General features: G+C 50.8%; 1 pseudogene; it reads right to left on the reverse strand.

Moving 5' to 3' along the window:
• Positions 1-204: 204 nt before the first annotated feature.
• LOC120692685 lies at positions 205-2,590 on the reverse strand (annotated as a pseudogene).
• Between the last annotated feature and the right edge of the window lie 376 nt (positions 2,591-2,966).

The following is a 2,966-nucleotide window of genomic DNA, read 5'->3' on the forward strand; positions in this document are numbered from 1 at the left end:
GGAGTTTTTCAATAAAAAAATTCTTGGAATAGCTCTAAGATGGAAGAAATTGAGGAGGGAGAGAAGGAGCTAATAAGACAGAATAATGATTTTTCGCATTAAACTTATGCTAGCTAGTATATGAGCGCTACACCAGCATACGGATGAATTTGACGAAAAATAAATGTTGGATTGGCCAACTTAAAGTTGAAATTAACTCTCGAGTAAAGCGGAAAGACCAAAACACCTATTTTGCCTTTATAAGCAAAACCACACATCTGCTTCGTTCCCTTGTTTGGTTCGGTCCTTGGCTCCTTGCTTACATTAACTAGTATGTATATAGGTACGGCATTCTACATACAGTAGCTTGAGACTAGCAAAATGTGATCCATGAAATGCAACATAGTAATATACTGGGGCAAAAGAAAAAAAAAAGAAAAAAAAGGCGCTACTGGACAGCTCAGTAGCAGGTTATTCGATTATTGATGTAGCAGTAGCAGTAAGCAAATCAGGAGGGGGTGGTGGTGGTTGGTGGGTCCTTGCCGAATCCCATGAGGGCGTGGGTGAGCAGCATGGCTCCCCGGCGGGTGGCCTCCGCGAGCCGCCCCGCCAGCGGGAACCCCACCGTCCCCCGGTTCTTCAGAGGCTTCTTGTTCCACCTGCAAACAAAAAAAAAATCCACAATCAAGGAACAACGCATCAGTTTGATCAACAGACTATTATCCGGTCGATCCATGCTAGCAGCACAGAGCCGGAGACCAAGCGTACCAGTCCTCGTGCCTGACCACCTTGCCGTCCTCGACCTGGATCCTGATGAGCGACGTCAGGTCCACCGGTTTGCCGAACACCTTGTAGTGCTGCTTGTTGTCGATCAGAATCTGAAACACGCAGATGCGTACCCTGTTAGTAGCACACAGATGCTCCATGATTGTTCGGTCTCCCGCTGCGTGTATTATTACCAACCTCGACTTTGCCCGGGCCCGTGGGATTCTCCTGCACCGTGTACTCCATGGGCGGAGCTACCTTGATGCCTGGGTATTCCCAGGAATACCCAACTTTTTTCTTCAAAAATCACTTGTACATTAAGTATACATATATGCATATATTATGTTAAATCTATTTCTTCATTTTCTCAGCCAAAACTCAGCCTAGCGACACCTCTAATACGAGTATGACCCAGGCCAACAGTCCAATCCCCACTCCCACCTCCTGTTGTTGTAAGGCTAGTTCCCTCGCGCGCATTTTGTAGCTCCTGGTTGCTGCGAGGTTGCGAGCAGGCGGCCATGGAAATTAGCAAGCCGGCTAGGTGGCCAACGGCAGCGCACATAAGTACCCAGCAGTTTAGTCCTACTATCCAATACTACCCAGCAGGGGTGCCGCTGTGCTGGCGATGAGCTGAAGGTGCACGGTTCTGCTAATCTGCTTCTCTCTGAATACTAGTAATTATAGGGGCATGTGATGTTTTTACAAAGTGTGTTGCAAAGGAGGTTCGGTTGGCAACATGGTGTGCTTACGAGCGTGGAAATGTGGAATGGATTGCTCGTCCCCCGTGCAAGAATTTGAATTTGTAACTACAAGTGTTTTGTTGCTGATTAAAGAAATTTGAGATTTCATGGCATTACAAATGGAACCATAACCTACCCCATATTATGATGGCATGGCTCAGGGTCCGCATTCTCCGACGAGGGTAGCGGGTGTTGTGCGATTACAGTATAGCTGTACAGCAAAGCTTCTATAGCGGTTATGGGAGAATGATGACCGTGGACTCGTTTAGAAAATAGGAATACCCTACTTCTAAATTCTGGCTCCGCCACTGGTGTACTCCACGATCTTGGATTCCCCGAACACCTGAAATTGTTCAGAAACTTCAGCTCAGATAACTAACACCAGCATGCTTGAAACAGACAACAGCTCTAGCTTGATATCAGCATGCCTGTACTACCTTTGGAAGCGTGTAAAATGAGGATTTGATCTGCTTCACCCTGCAAGCAATTGGCAGCGCACGATTAGAGGAAGAAGGCGGTCGTATCGATCCAGCAAAGCAGCAGGTATAGCAGAGCTAGCTGCGAGGCGAGCGGTGGTGCACGCACCCGTGAGCGCGCATGAGCGGGTCCTCAAACGTCGCGTCTGGCGCGTATATCTCGAAGTCCCTGGCCGTCGCGCGCGATCCGTACCTGCACATCACCAGCGATTGTATTTCTTCCTTTTTCCTAGCAGTTTTAGAGAGCAGAGCATGGCCAGCAGATAAAGAGGATATGTAGCTCACATGTTGAGGAGATGCGGCAAGATGCGCTCCGCCAGGCCCCCGGCCGGCGGCGGCGTCTTCTCGTGCGAGCCGCCGCCGTCGTCCATGGCCGTGGAGAATCCCTGCCTGTGCCTGTGCAGCAACGCCCAGAGGCCGGCGATCGTCGGCGCTGGCTGCAGCAGCAGGGATCGCGCGGCGGTGGAGGCAGCCGTGAAGCGGCACAGCAGAGATGGTGGCATGCGACGACGGCCGGGAGGAGAGCCGCGGATCGATCGAGGAGGAGCAGACGGGTACGACGAGTATTGCTGATGAGTAGAGTAGAGAGGGTGAGTCGGACTTGGGCGAGCAGGACAGGCAGGCGCGGTGCGCGGCGGAGGAGGGTGCTACGTCGGCCGGGTACCTGTGGCGCCAACTGCATCCACGAGACCCCACCCCACAACTCGCTCAGACAGGAGTAAAACGGCGAACTCCAGTGTGAAGACATTTTCACACTGGAGTATACAAAGCTTCTTCATAGGGCCAAGAAAAGAAATATTTTCCCACAATCACTCGGTGTTTTGATCTACAGTTGTAATCTTTCTCAGTTGCAACAACGGCGGAGCTGCTATACTCGAGCACCGAGTGCCGCCCCCCACGTGCCGCCAGCCGAGCTCTCGCCTAGCATATGAACATGGGCGTGTACTTGCTTTTGATCACAAAGCATGAAGAGATTCCTGCTAGGGTTACATAATTTCACTATTAG

Source organism: Panicum virgatum, chromosome 9N (assembly GCF_016808335.1).
Source record: "Panicum virgatum strain AP13 chromosome 9N, P.virgatum_v5, whole genome shotgun sequence".
Classification (NCBI taxonomy): domain Eukaryota; kingdom Viridiplantae; phylum Streptophyta; class Magnoliopsida; order Poales; family Poaceae; genus Panicum; species Panicum virgatum.